General features: G+C 39.0%; 4 non-coding genes across 4 annotated transcripts; all 4 read right to left on the bottom strand.

Moving 5' to 3' along the window:
- Positions 1-13,713: 13,713 nt before the first annotated feature.
- On the bottom strand, positions 13,714-13,832 carry LOC141300743 (5S ribosomal RNA). The gene has a single exon (XR_012342031.1). It is a non-coding gene; the product is annotated as a 5S ribosomal RNA (ribosomal RNA).
- An 84-nt stretch (positions 13,833-13,916) lies between these two features.
- On the bottom strand, positions 13,917-14,035 carry LOC141300737 (5S ribosomal RNA). The gene has a single exon (XR_012342030.1). It is a non-coding gene; the product is annotated as a 5S ribosomal RNA (ribosomal RNA).
- An 84-nt stretch (positions 14,036-14,119) lies between these two features.
- Positions 14,120-14,238, bottom strand: LOC141300733 (5S ribosomal RNA). The gene has a single exon (XR_012342029.1). It is a non-coding gene; the product is annotated as a 5S ribosomal RNA (ribosomal RNA).
- Positions 14,239-14,990: 752 nt separating this feature from the next.
- On the bottom strand, positions 14,991-15,109 carry LOC141318701 (5S ribosomal RNA). Its single transcript, XR_012353002.1, has one exon. It is a non-coding gene; the product is annotated as a 5S ribosomal RNA (ribosomal RNA).
- Positions 15,110-15,467: the final 358 nt, after the last annotated feature.

The raw sequence follows: 15,467 nt of genomic DNA, 5'->3' as shown, positions 1-15,467 counted from the left end.
AAAGTCCGCAGATTCCGTCTGGGCCTAGCTGTGACCCTGGGCTAGCAGACATCTTGTGCTGAGGCTTTAAGCTGGCAGACATCTTGTGCTGAGGCTCTGGGCTAGCAGACATCTTGTGCTGTGGCTTTAAGCTGGCAGACATCTTGTGCTGAGGCTCTGGGCTAGCAGACATATTGTGCTGAGGCTTTAAGCTGGCAGACATCTTGTGCTGAGGCTCTGGGCTAGCAGACATCTTGTGCTGAGGCTCTGGGCTAGCAAACATCTTGTGCTGAGGCTTTAGATATTTGGCTGTGATTTGCAGCTTGTTCACTGACTCCTCGGAAGCGACCACAGTGAATGAGGAGCCAGTGACTGATAAAGCAAAGTTCAAAAGTTCACAGAGTGACCCTCGAGGACCACGGAGTATTAATATAGATTTCAGTGGTTCATTAAGTCCATGGCAAAAAAAGTCTATGAGTGCACAGTCCGGGAAATTAGAGTGGTGAATAATGTCCAAGAAATCCTGAATGTAGACCTCAAGGGGCCAAATACCTTGTTTCCTGAGAGCGAAGCTGATGACTGGGTCCATGGTGAACTGCTGGTGGAAAAAGCTGCTGGATCCGGGGTGGCGAAGTATTCTGTTACAAATGACGACGGAGATGAGGATCCAATTGCAAGCTTTATTAGACAGATCGTAGTCGACAGACAGGGTCAAAACACCAGCAAACAGGAATAAACAGGGTAATCCGAAAGAGTAATACAGTGAACAGGCGTGACGGTCGTAATCCAGTAGGGCAGTCCAAAGTAACAAAGAAAACAAACGAAACAAACAAGGCAAAACTAAGACTAGGCTAAGACTTGGAAAACAAAACAAGAATAAACTATGAAACAAGGAAACTCGGGAACAAGACACAGAGGAAAAACAACGAAATTGCTCGGTAGAGTTAGCGTAGGCAAAACAATACTTCGCAGCCAGTGTGTGTGCTGAGCTGGCCTTTATGGCTGACAAACAGGCAGCAGAGGGAGCAGCAACAGTCAGTGTGGGTAAGAGCTCCCTCTGCTGGCCTGGTGTAACAGATTCGCTCTTTATGTAATGAACTTAAGAGTTTAAATCGAAAGCAAAATAATAATAATAATAATAAATCATGGAAATCGATTTTTATCTATTTACATTGTCTATATAATTGATCATTGGATGGGACTACATCTCCCATCCAAACATTTCAGGCTATAATAACCTTTGAGATTAGTTGTGTTTGTGACAAAATCTGGGAACCATAAAGAAAAAAAAAAGAAAAAACACCTAAGCAAATTTAAACTTTTTTGACCTATAGGCTAAATGCCTTAATCTATGGGTTACCTTATTAAACGATGTATCATAAAATTCCTAAGCTGAAATAACATTAATAAACCAAAATATGTCCACTGTCGGGCATGTCTTTCGGAATATTACTGTCATCAGTTTAACAGGCGTATAAGAATTACTGTAATTATTTTTTTCCCCCACCAAAGAAAAGCATAAATTGACAGCAACTTTCCTGTAAATAGTTATACGGTGACAAAGCTGGAAATACAGCAAAAATGATGTAAAAGCTATAAAATTGACAGCAACTTACTGTAAACTGTTTCTACAGTAAACTTTCACTGCAAATACAGCAATAATACTGTGAAAACAACAGAAATTATTTACAGTGTACGCATGAATAGCGTGATTTATTTTCACAAGTCACGCTTGGTGTGAACACACCATTTAAACTTAAGTGGGATTTTAATTGGGAAACCAAATTTTTTCCACCACAGCAATGTCTGTACTGCTGCCACACTGAATATCTTATTCGCCAGCATCCTCAACCTATGTAAAAATTCACATCAATAAACATATTACTAATCAGTAATATTACAAAAAACTTTGATATTTACATAACTGAAAGGATACTCACTAACTGTACATTTGATGAACTTCAGTTTCACTGGACTTTAAACAAACAAACTGTATATACACAATAGAAAGGACAGGAAAGAATTTGTGTAACAAAATACCGACAAGTATGTATGATAAACAGAAAGATATTTCAACACAAGACAGAACAAAAAGTGTAGCAAAGACAAAGAGACAGACCATAAAACAATACATGCATGGCATTTGACATAAAACTACAAAAATAACAAATTCAATAAATATTAAATAACATTACTCATGTTATACCTGCTACTTGTTCCTCAATCTGCATCGCAACTGCAACTTCTTCATCCACTTTATCTTCGTCCAGAATTGCCACCTTTTGGTCCTCAGATATTAAAGGTACTTCACCTTCAGTTGACTCTTCAGCTACTTCTCTGACCCCTGGAACTGAAGCTACTTATTGCTGTACAGATCCTTCAGCTGGTACTTCTTCCTGAGTAGATGCTGCCGATGTATGAATTAATGCTTTTTTCAAACAAACAACAATGTTGTTTTGCATTTTGATTTTACACTTTTCCAGAGTTAACAGATGCTCTTCAATATCCTGGCTATCTGCAAGTAAGTGTAACAGCTTCTCATCGGTCAAATATCGTTTCAGGACACTGTTGGACAAGTTCACATCTTCTGCGCCAAAACTGCCCACGATGGAAACTTTCCCTTTTCCAATGCATTCAGAGTTCTGGCACTTCTGCAAAAGTGCACATCTGTGACACCAATGATACTTTCCTTGTGCATTCAAATCTGTCTGCCAAGTTTGGCATTTTCTGCACCTTCGTGAAACCAAAATCTCTGCAGCGTTGATCTCCCCAATCAGGGGCATTGCTGGGAATTCTGGGCCCTGTGCACTGACTCAGCTAAGGGCTTCCTCGACTGTACAACGTTCCTCAGGAGCCCTCCCCCCACTTCGGGCCCTGGCAATTTAGTCCCCCTTTTCACCCAACTACTATGTCCAGTCCCCGATGATTATGTTCACAGGATCTTCATCCACTGTGAACTCTTCAACATGAGTAGGAAGTGAAATGTCTTCCAGCTCCTCAATCTCTGTACTATGTTAAATAGTCAAAAACAGGCATCCTGCAAACTGCCTGGTGCAGATGTTTCGGATGCAATAGCTCTTTCCACTGAATAGCTACTAATCTATATTACATATAACATTCTAATACAAGTATAAATTTACATATTTATTTTTTATTTGAATATCACTGTTACAAAAAAAAGACAAACTAAAACAGAAACATTTACTCATAATTAAACATTTACTTTGAATACATTAGATTCTTTTTAAAGGTCAATAAGGTAATAAGTATTTACCATGAAATTATTTTAATTATAATAAATATACTTTTGAAATTCAATTATATATATTTTACAAAACTAAATATGAGAAAATTAAGCTGTCAGTGTAACAAATTAACTTAGTTATTTAAAAAAAACAAAAAAAAAAAACTAGTTGTATATATATAAATATATTTTAACACAGTTAGTGGAACACACCACTATTTTTGAAAATAGGCTAATTTCCCAACTTCTCTAGACTTAAACATTTCAGTTTTACTGTTTTGGAATCCATTCAGCCAAACTCCGGGTCTGGCATTACCACTTTTAGCATAACTTTGATTAGACTGATAACATATTGCTCAAAAAGGACCAAAGACTTTAGACCCCCCCCCCCCCATTTAAAACTTGACTCTTCTGAAATTACATCATTTACTAACACTGACATAAAAGAAAAAGTTGTGAATTTCAAGACTGTGAAGATAGGCTACCTGTGCTGATTAATTTTTTTTATATCTTTAAGCTGAAGTATTAACTGCCACGTCATCATCTGGATTTTGCACTTTGTCACTAATTAATACAGGAAGCAACCTTAAAAAAATGGTTTCCCTCAAAAGCTTAGCCACCTTAGGCATTACCGCGGGAAGTAGGGGTGCTGAGGGTGCTGCAGCACCCCCTGGCTCGGAGCTAAAGAAAAAATTGGGGTGCTGGGGGTGCTGTGCTAAAAATAAATAAATGTAAAATTTGTAACTAAAAAGGACAAAAACTATTTTTAGTAATTCGAATATTCATTAAAATTTATTGGAAATACAATACAATGACAATAATTTTCGCGTGACGTCACCGCATCCGTCATTGAAGATTAAAAATACACCAATCAACACGGCACAAAAACGCATTTCCAAACAAAATAAAAAAAGACTGAGACTTGAGCAGACAGATATTGGATCAGTCGGATAAGGAAGCAGATCTACCCCAAAATAAATAAGGTTTCTTTTTTTTAAACGAATACTTAATTTGTGGTTTACCGTTATTTTTTTATGAAAACACAGCAACGATAAAGACCAGCTCGTTTATTTTAAATGAAGAAATTAAAGGTTTATAAACAAAAGTTATCTTGCTTTTGGATCCGCCACCAGTCATTTCGCATCATTCTCATCACATATCACTCCTGCCGCTCAGGGCTGCTTGGAACAGACTCGCTGCGCTCCCTCAGATCTGTAGCCTCCCATGTTCAACTGAACTAAATTTATTTTATTTCTATAAAAAAAAGCCACATTTACCGTCTCTAATTCAGTGAGTATGTCTCTGCACTTTTCAGAGCACCGTCACACTCTATTGTATGAGGTATGCCTTAATAAATTAAACTCCTTATTTAAATTTAAATTAATTAAATTAATTCAAATGCTGTGGTTTCCACAAATTGATTCCATTTGGCTTATTCAGGGTCCATACCAATTAAACTCTTTCCCGGTTTTCACTGAGACACAGCAAAGTAAACAAAGCAATGTACTGTAACTTCTGCTCAGAAACACCTCACCCTAGCTGATACTTTATTTCAACTTTCCGATTATTTAATAATTTTTTTTTTTTAAAAACAAATGACTTTCCGATGTGATGTAAGTAAAAAGGGAGACTTTTTCGAAAATGATTTCACCTAAAGGCGGATGCGAACTCGTGTCTCCCGCGTCAAAAACAATGTGTTAGACGTATTATCACTTACGCCACTGAAAGCATGGTTAGATAGTCGTCCCCCCCCCCCCCCACCACCACCACAATTATTTTTTCTCTCTCATCCCCCCCAGCTCAAAATACGTTCCCGCGGCTATGACCTTAGGGTGAACTCACACCAGGCACGGTTGCCGTGAGAGCATCAGTACCTTTGTACTTGAACTGCTTGATGCGTCGGTTTAAAATTGAATATGTATGCCATTGTTTCTTCTTAATGAAATACTTCAAGCACAAGGCAACATCATTGGATAAGACAGCTTTGAATAGGTCATGCCCTAAACAGGGTGGGAGACTGGGCTGACAAACAAGGAAAGATTTCAAAATATTGAAAATAGAGTTTACCTTTATGCCTTTGATGGCTTGACTGGAATCACTTTGTAAATCATAAATAGCAGAATTGTAACTTTCAGGGGTGCGCTGTGGACCACAAACACTTGGGATACTGTGCAGTTGTTATACTGTGCAGTTGCTTTGACACAATCTGTATTGTAAAAGGCGCTATATAAATAAAGGTGACTTGACTTGACTTGACTTGGGTCATCACTCAAAAACTCACTTCGCATGATTTCACAGTACCTGCAAAAGTACTACTGAAATTTTCTGTAAATCCATCAATGGTGTGTGAACTCAAATTATCACCACCATACAAGGGACATGTGGTCAGTTTTAGACAGCACAAGAGCAAGTAAATTAGCCACAGAAAGATAGACTGCAACAACTTTGTGTTTTTTTGGCATAGCCGAGGGGATAGACAATTTCAAAAGCATCCTGATAAAGAATTCAGGCATTCTGTGCACTCTGATTAGGCTTGCGTCATAGCACGCACAGAGTGCGTCATTCGGATAGCTGGTGGCGTTAGCTAGCATCTGGAACATTTTGGTGTACCCCTCGAGCAATCTCTCCTCTGGCTTCAGCAAGAGGAGAAGGAATTCAGGATGAAGGAGGGGATCCATAAAGGGAAACACTATGGAAAACAAAATAAAAGCCTGTGAAAAATCTGAAACGAAAAAAGGGGAAACGCGGAGATACTATTTTGGCCAGGCTGACTGTCACGAAACGTGCAGGAATGGGTAACACGATGAAGAAGTCAAATGAAAAATGCTTTAATAAATCCACAGACAGGGGAACAGCAGACAAGAAGACTGGAACACAGGAGGAAACACTAGATGTAACATTTGATATACATAACAATTGTCGCCGTACAAAGAAACAGTATAAACAAACAAACTTATAAAGGGTGGCTAATTAACTAAGACAGGTGAAAGGGATTACATTAATGAGCAGGAAGACCAGATATGGGCTTGGGAGAAACCAATACAGTCTAGAGGAGGGGGGCATTTCTGCACCCATACAGTACACCCCCTGCCCACAGATTACCTCAAGCATCATCATAACAGTAGGATCTAAACCAGGGGTTCTCAAACATGGGCCATGAGATCCTTTTCCCTGCAGAGTTTACCTCCAAACTTAATCAAACTCACCTGCATGTTCCTAAAGAACATCAGATCCTAAAGACCTTGATTAACTTGTTTAGGTATGTCAGATTAGGGTTGGAGGTAAGGATGTGCGATAGTGGCTTATAAATAAATATAAACAAAATCCAGTTTCTTTTCAGAAAAGTAATATTTATCTTATTTTTACCCAAAATAGGGTGTTGAGAGCATCATTGAATACACACGTAATATACAGTAATGACTGTTTAAGCTGGAGGGTGCCGCTGCTCAGAAACTCTACATAATTATGTATAGCAGAAATAGTAGTACTGATGTCACTCCAGGAAATCCCTAATATGGACAGAGGTATTCAGTCATAGCTGTAGCTGAATAAAACTCAAAACTTGATGAAAATAAACATATGACTGCGACAATATATGGTTTGTCTGTGTTCTTCGAACAATCTTGGGTATTTTTATATATATATTATATTTATAATGCAATGCTAATTGGGCTGGGTGATACAACGATATTATAGTTTATCGACGATGCTTCCAAAGAATCACGATATCAATCTCTATAATCAGTACCATAAGATAATCGACAATATCGGAAAATGACAAATATTAGGCTAAAAATAGAAAATCGCAAAATATATTTAAAATACCCTAATAGTTACCATACACTTACCTTTTTTGTGTATTTAATGCATGTATACACCTTAAAGCACATCATTAAAGGTATTACGGATAAGACGCAGGCTACATCTGTTTTTACTGTAAGAAGTGCCTTAAACAACAAATGCAGTAGCCTTTGACTACAAGTTTAAAATATCTTATATATATATGTATATATATATATATATATATATATATATATATATATATATATGTGTGTGTGTATATGTATATATATACTATAGACATACTATAATTATAATTGTGAAGCATGAAATTAATTTAACACAGTTTTTTGACAGGAAAACCAGCATATTCACCTTCTCCGGGGTTAAAGCATTTCGAAAAGGGGTGACAATTTGACCTGCTGTGCTAAAAACCTTCTCAGATAGACTGCTTGTTGCAGGCACACATAAGACGAACAGGTGAACAATGAAAGACGAAATGTTAATGTAAGACTCTCCAGACAAAACATCAGTCAAGTATGCTACAGGCTTTAATGCGCTGCTTACAGTCTCCAGGACTGAAATATCTTGCCAGGTTAAGTTTGGTAGTGGACGTCGGCTTTTGTCATCTGCACACACCCGGGGTTTTGTTGGAGCCTGCTTCAGAATCCTTTTCAGTCATTTTCAGCTTTGAGCCCCAGCGTGTGGGACAATACTACAAATAATAAATAAATGATATGAATAACTTCACTTTTTTATTTTTTTCTATTTAGCTTTTCTTTTAAGATAATTTTCATTTTGTATTCTCATTCTAATCTGTAGCCATTAACAATGTGGTTGTAATTTTTTTATATCAGACTTCTAATATTAAATATTTATTGATATGGGTGTTGGAATAAAATGTCAAAATGTTTAATATTGGATATAGCTTACCATTATGAGAGAGTGATGAGTGATGTTAAGCTCCTCTTGCGCTCTCCTGAGTTTACGTCTTCTGTCCCAGCTTTTGGAGAAAGCCCCATTAAATGCCCGGCAAGCGCCAAACGCTCGATCTGTGCTGGTCTTCTCCATTTGTAGTGAATTGGTAATAGTAACATTCAAATTATGCCCAAAGCAGTTAAGCCATGGCCATTTTAACTGCCGTATGGCTGCAACAATATTGGCACCGTTGTCTGTGGTGACACACAAAATATTTCCTTCATCGATGTGCCATTCTTTTATGCTTTCCAAGAGACTTTCTGCTAAATATTATGCAGTGTGACTCTCAGGAACGTAAATGGTTCCCAAGCAGTTTGATTGTACGACCCAGTCTTCCCTGGTGAAAAAAAACAGCTAAAACCAGCCTAGGCTGGTTTTTGCTGGTCAAGCAGCCTGGGGTGCGTTTCCTAAAACCATCGTTAGCCAACTATTGTCGCAAGTTCCGTCGTTACCAACATAGTTCAACGTTTGGGTGTTTCCTGACACCATAGTTCGAACGAACATTCGCAAACAGCATCGCAAACTTACGTGGTTGGAACTACAGCTCTCGACCTGTGGTTAGAAGCATAGTTCCTTGTTAGTTTTCTGTGTCGACGTCATTGATTTCACCGCAGCTGGGATGTGTTCTATTCACAGTTAACGACCCTATGCCCTATTAGTTTGTAAGATTTCTCCGACCACTTCGAGTGATTTGGAAGACTTAGTGTTGTGAAGACTTGGTGTATTTTGATTGTAAATTCACTTTGAAACGATATAACAGCGTGACCATCGCAATTATTCTCCCTTCGAAGTGCCCTACGAAAGCATTATTTATGGTGGTTGGAGCGCAGCCTTGATTTCGTTTGTGCGAAGAAAATGTCAGTTTGCAAGTGAGTATCTTTGTTAAAACATTCCCAAAGACAAATTCTCCTAACAATATTTGTAACATAGTACGTTAGAGTTTTTCACTTATAATTAATGTTATCTGTAGGCCTACTGTTCACGTATTCAGCACATACAGTGTGTAAGAGCCACATAAGTTATTTGTTTATTTATATTGATGTGTTTAAAGTAATTGAATTGAGCAATTGTAAAATAATTGTATTTTAATGATTTAAAATATTTTTTACAAATATTGAAAATTATGCTGATGTCATTTCCGGCAAGTGCCGTTAGAACTTGTTTTATGCAAGATTGGAGTGACCGTTCAACATTTCCAGTTAATTTTTGTTATTAAACTTGCAAAAAGAAAATTGCTGGACTTTGGAATGATTTGAGTTAAAAATGCACTCACACAAGTAACAAGCAACGGAAATCAGACGTTAGACAGATTGCTATCACACAGTGCATAGAGTGTTAAGTGTTAAGAAAGTTATAAATAAGTAGCTTAAGTTGTTTTGTGTTGTGTTCACAGAAGTAGTAAATGGAATATTGTCATAAGCTTTATAAAAAATATATAGCCTACTTGTTTGCAAAAGTATTTAAATGAAGTCTGCAGGGACAAACCATATAGGCCCAAAAAAACAGAATATTTATTAACACAAGTTATGTCAGATTCATTTAAACAAAAAAATACAGTATCCAAACTGTAAAAAAAAAATAAAAAAACCTAACCAAACATTCTGAATTAACAGTTGTCTGACTTCTGCTTCAGGATGCATTCTGCCTTGATGTGTGTTGATCATCATCATCATCATCATCAGAAGTGCCATCTTCCTCAGCACCAGCAAGACCCCTGTCTTCCTCATCAAGAAGTTGGACATTTTCCTTGACTGCAATGTTGTAGAGAATTGCACTAACCACAATTACAGAGCAGCATTTGGTGGGGTTCAGCTTCAGGCCACCACTGGACTTGCTGATACAGCAGTCCTATAGCCCTCTTCACTGTAGAGCGTGTCCTTCCATGGGCCTGATTAAACCTCTCCTCTGCAATGGTGGCTGGTTGCTGCACAGGTGTTATGAGGTATGGGCGAAGTGGATAGCCACTGTCTCCCAGCAGCCAGCTATCCCCAAAGCCACCGTCTTCAGCCACCTGGCAAATTGCAGAATTGGCCCATACAAAAGAGTCATGTGTGCTCCCAGGCCATCTTGCAACAATGTCTGTAAACATCCCCTGGTGATTACACACTATTTGGACATTAATAGCTGGATAGCCCTTCCTGCAAATGTATAATGGCTCATTTACAACAGGGCTAGCTACTGGAATAAGGGTGCCATCGATAATTCCAATTACTCCGGGGATGCTGGCATTGCTATAAAACTGTCGATTGGCCTGCTGGATTTCTTCTGGTGTTTTGGATAAAATCAGAATGTCCTTTAAAAGCTGTAACAGCAAAGGTGTTACTGCTGTCACAGTTTTGCTGACCGAAGACTTGCTGAGACCTAGGCCATCACCCACCACCTCCATGAAACTCCCAACAGCATAAAAACGCAGTGCAGCTAACAACTGCACTGCTGGACTTAAGGCAAAGTTTCTTCTGGTGGCCCTCTGAAGGTGTGCTTTCACCATCTCTAGTAGTTCAAGGATCTTGTTCCTTGGAAGCCGGAATTTTCTCAAGATGGCATCATCAGTTAGTGTGTCAAGGGGGGTGAAATGTGTCCTTATATAGGCATTTATGTAAACTGTCTGACTTCTGTGCCGCCTTCTATGCTCAAGCTGTAGAATTCTTTGTAAAGCTGCCATTGTTGAGCACTTGAAACACATATGCATGCCGTTTTTATTAGGAAAGTTCTTAGTACACCTGCTGCACCATATCAGAGAGATTATAGAAACACCTTAGCTAACAATCAAGATATGTTATAGTAATTTGGTACAGCATTATCCTATTAATGCATTAATTACTTTTTTGTTTTAAACAAGGCTGTTGTCATACTGTTGGTTCCATAGTTGTCATGCCATTCTTAAAAATGATCTGAGTACTTAAAACAGTGTTTTGTGCTATATTTGGCTTATATTGTCATTGATATAATGTTGTGAATTAAGAAATCCTTACATAGACAACTTTATGTATGGTTTTAGTGTATCTGATGGTGGCTTACCACTTTAAATTAAAAATTCCATTTCATACATATGCTTCATAATTGGGCTTAGTCACATTATTCAGGTATTTAATAAGGGATGACAAGACATGGTAAATGCTTTAGCGTCACACATCAATTGCCCATATTTTGAACTGGCATTAGTATACTACTTTGATGAGTCAATTTACTTTTCCACATGTTAAACTACTGTATGAATGCCAAATGTACTAGCAAAGCACTTACAGGTCATATACAAAAAAAAGCACTTACATATTACAAAAGAGTATGTTTGGACATAAAATAGTATATTTTATTTTGTGTTTCAAATCAGCTGATGAAGGCTTTGAACTGCTTTGTCACTGAAAACACACATAGCTTCACCAGAGCCCCATTTGCCAGACCCAGTCTGTTTCCACCTCCCACGACTAGGACGAGGGGTTGGATTTTGGGAGGCATGGTGGCCAACAATGTAGCCAAAAAATAAAAATACATACATACATACATACATACATATAAATAAAAAGAAGATGAAGATGAAGATTGTTACATCTGTGGGTCTGTGAAAAGAAAATACAGTTTCAAAAAGTTACAAAGCTGTCAGTCACACATGATTTGACTTTACATACTGAGTAATGCATGAACAATGCCATTTGCACTTACTATCAGTTGGTAAAACATGGTTAAGGAGGGCCTGTTGTTGTAATAACTCTAATTTAGCCCTCCTGTAGGCCATTACCTCCTGATGATGTCTGTCTTGCCGCTCCCTCAGGGCAGTCAATTCTTTCTTAATTTCCTGGAGTTCAGTTTTTTTTTTTTCAGACTGAAGCAGCTTTGCACTGCAGCCACAACGTCCCCTGTTTCTCCTTTGTCGGGAGATTAATGACTGGTGTTCTGGAATATCAGGAGGACGTTGCTCAGCACATGAGAAGGCCTCAGACTGAGTTGAGTCAGGGGAAGGGAGTAATAGCCCAGGACCCACTGCTGATACTTAAGGGCTAGACTGGAGGAGGCCTGATGCTGAAGGGCCAGACTGGAGGAGGCCAGATGCTGAAGGGCCAGACTGGAGGAGGCCTGATGTTTGAGTCCTAGTTGATGCACATGCATCAATGCCTCCAGGGATCCCTTCCAATGCTTCAGGCCCCAGGATGGCCAAAACTTTCTCTTCCTCTGCATTCAGAGGAGGAACTGAATTGATACCCCCCCCACCCCCCAGTCTTCTTTTCTTCCCTTCTACGTGCTGCAGCCCTCCGTTTGGTAACACTTGTGAAATCCCTCCACTTGTTCCTTACTTCCTCTGGGCTTCTCTCATACCCATTGCCAGAAGCATTTATTTTTTGTGTGATTTCAGCCCAAATTTTCTTTTTGTCTGAATTTGTAATAGTGTTTTTTAGTTTTGAGAATAGCATGATTTTATTATTTCCCACCTCATCCAAAAGAACTATAAGCTCTTGTTTTGTAAATTGTGGCTTTCTTGTCTTTTTTTTTTCAAGTCAACTCTCATGAAATCATGGCTGTATGGCAAAGGGACTTAAATAGAAAATGATCTTGAGCAAAATAAGCAACAGGTGTTCACAACACTAGATCAATCACAGTCTTTTCAAAACCCATAATTTATTTTAATTTGAATTGTACTGATTGTAGGATCTTGGTCGAACAAAGCATCAAACAGAAAATGCCACATTCCAAAGAAACAAAAGGACCCTCTTTCCAGCCATAAAATTTATCCATGACCATCACATGATGATCACCAGACGCCGAATAGTCTACTAGCCTTCCCTAATTTTGACCCGGCCTGCCCGGTTAACATTAATTCACGTCAGGAGCACAGGAAGACGGTAATTCACAGGACACTAAAACAGTGATAACGCGCCCAGTGAGCAGAAACCGCTCTTTGTCTGGGAGCACCCAAAAAAACAGATGTCCAGTTTTTTCCTGACATAAATTTCAATCATATAAACAGAAAAGGCAGATTTACATGAGCCTGTAGGTCAAAGGATCCGTCCAGCGTGACTCTCGTGACCTTTTTGGACATCTCGCCTCCCTCCTCTGACATTCCTAAACACACCCCGTCTCTCAATTGAAGAGCACACTGCAGAGACAATCTTTAAGAAACGATCAGCAAATTCGTATTGCTATTAGAAGCAACAGTATCATGTTTTCATGTTTTCTTTTATATGCGGTTAAAAGAATGAGACATAAAAGAAGATTGGTTTAAATAGATTTGGTTTATTTACAAGGTTCACATAAAAGACTTTAAAACAACACGATAAAACGAGGTAAACGCTGTTAAAAGAATACAGTTCATTTGTCCATACCCTAAAAACAGTCCAAGAATCCCAGTGTGTTGATAAGTCCAATGTGAGTGTCCACCGGTGTATATACAATCCACAGAAAGTGTAATCCAAAGTTTGCAGGTGGTGAATGGAAAGGTGAGCTCTAAAATTAGCAACTCCTCAATCCAACAGTTTGGTGACTGTCCTTTGTTTGTCATGCTGCTCTCTTATACAGTTGTACTTCCTGCTTCCTGTCATGTGTCTAGTCACATGGCAGGCCAACCATCCATTTTTTAAAGACACACACTCACTTAAAATGTTAAGAGTAATAAAATGGCCTAAAAAACATGTAAAACACTTAAAACTCTATAATACATTTAAATGATTGTAATAAATAGAGCGGTAAAACACGTCTTTCTAAAAGCCAGCATATTATATAAATAGTGAAGAAAAGGCAAAAGCTTACAGCACCTGGTATTCCCAGGCGGTCTCCCATCCAAGTACTAAGCAGGCCCGACGCTGCTTAGCTTCCGAGATCAGACGAGATCGGGCGCTCTCAGCGCGGTATGGCCGTAAGCGAGGGCTGCTCCAAAAAGTGGGCTATTTAAAGATCAGCCTCCGTAAAAGCCAGCATATTATATAAATAGTGAAGAAAAGGCAAAAGCTTACAGCACCTGGTATTCCCAGGCGGTCTCCCATCCAAGTACTAAGCAGGCCCGACGCTGCTTAGCTTCCGAGATCAGACGAGATCGGGCGCTCTCAGCGCGGTATGGCCGTAAGCGAGGGCTGCTCCAAAAAGTGGGCTATTTAAAGATCAGCCTCCGTAAAAGCCAGCATATTATATAAATAGTGAAGAAAAGGCAAAAGCTTACAGCACCTGGTATTCCCAGGCGGTCTCCCATCCAAGTACTAAGCAGGCCCGACGCTGCTTAGCTTCCGAGATCAGACGAGATCGGGCGCTCTCAGCGCGGTATGGCCGTAAGCGAGGGCTGCTCCAAAAAGTGGGCTATTTAAAGATCAGCCTCCGTAAAAGCCAGCATATTATATAAATAGTGAAGAAAAGGCAAAAGCTTACAGCACCTGGTATTCCCAGGCGGTCTCCCATCCAAGTGTAACAATCGGCCTTATCAGCCGAGTTACAAGACTAAAATGGGGTCAGATTTAACTGTGAGAGATGACTAGTGGTTAAAAGAATGAGACATAAAAGAAGATTGGTTTAAATAGATTTGGTTTATTTACAAGGTTCACATAAAAGACTTCAAAACAACACGATAAAACGAGGTAAACGCTGTTAAAAGAATACAGTTCATTTGTCCATACCCTAAAAACAGTCCAAGAATCCCAGTGTGTTGATAAGTCCAATGTGAGTGTCCACCGGTGTATATACAATCCACAGAAAGTGTAATCCAAAGTTTGCAGGTGGTGAATGGAAAGGTGAGCTCTAAAATTAGCAACTCCTCAATCCAACAGTTTGGTGACTGTCCTTTGTTTGTCATGCTGCTCTCTTATACAGTTGTACTTCCTGCTTCCTGTCATGTGTCTAGTCACATGGCAGGCCAACCATCCATTTTTAAAGACACACACTCACTTAAAATGTTAAGAGTAATAAAATGGCCTAAAAAACATGTAAAACACTTAAAACTCTATAATACATTTAAATGATTGTAATAAATAGAGCGGTAAAACACGTCTTTCTAAAAGCCAGCATATTATATAAATAGTGAAGAAAAGGCAAAAGCTTACAGCAACTGGTATTCCCAGGCGGTCTCCCATCCAAGTACTAAGCAGGCCCGACGCTGCTTAGCTTCCGAGATCAGACGAGATCGGGCGCTCTCAGCGCGGTATGGCCGTAAGCGAGGGCTGCTCCAAAAAGTGGGCTATTTAAAGATCAGCCTCCGTAAAAGCCAGCATATTATATAAATAGTGAAGAAAAGGCAAAAGCTTACAGCACCTGGTATTCCCAGGCGGTCTCCCATCCAAGTGTAACAATCGGCCTTATCAGCCGAGTTACAAGACTAAAATGGGATCAGATTTAACTGTGAGAGATGACTAGTGGTTAAAAGAATGAGACATAAAAGAAGATTGGTTTAAATAGATTTGGTTTATTTACAAGTTTCACATAAAAGACTTTAAAACAACACGATAAAACGAGGTAAACGCTGTTAAAAGAATACAGTTCATTTGTCCATACCCTAAAAACAGTCCAAGAATCC

Source organism: Garra rufa, chromosome 1 (assembly GCF_049309525.1).
Source record: "Garra rufa chromosome 1, GarRuf1.0, whole genome shotgun sequence".
Taxonomy (NCBI): Eukaryota; Metazoa; Chordata; class Actinopteri; order Cypriniformes; family Cyprinidae; genus Garra; species Garra rufa.
Note: the sequence above shows the minus strand (reverse complement) of the source record. Positions and strands in the feature narration are given on the sequence as shown.